This window comes from Phalaenopsis equestris, unplaced genomic scaffold (assembly GCF_001263595.1).
Source record: "Phalaenopsis equestris unplaced genomic scaffold, ASM126359v1 Scaffold225984, whole genome shotgun sequence".
In the NCBI taxonomy this organism is placed as follows: Eukaryota; Viridiplantae; Streptophyta; class Magnoliopsida; order Asparagales; family Orchidaceae; genus Phalaenopsis; species Phalaenopsis equestris.
The window spans coordinates 160080-160333 of record NW_018244012.1 but is presented as its reverse complement, the minus strand read 5'-3'; positions in this window follow the sequence as shown (position 1 = coordinate 160333).

The window sequence follows — 254 nt, the reverse complement described above, 5'->3', positions numbered from 1 at the left end:
ACCTTTGGTCCATGGCTTGATTTAGGTGATTTCATGGTGTTTGGACTGGTCACTAAGTCCAACTAATGGCTGTGGTGGAGTCAATTTGGTGGCCTTAGGGTGGTTAGCTGACATTTAGTGTGTGGGTCCAAGTGGGTGCAAATGATCAAAACTTGGGTTTGAACTAGGTTATCCATGTCAATTGGCTCAATTTATTATTGTATTTCATGTAGATGATCATAAGGAACAACTTTGGTGAAGGATGGAAGTGGTTT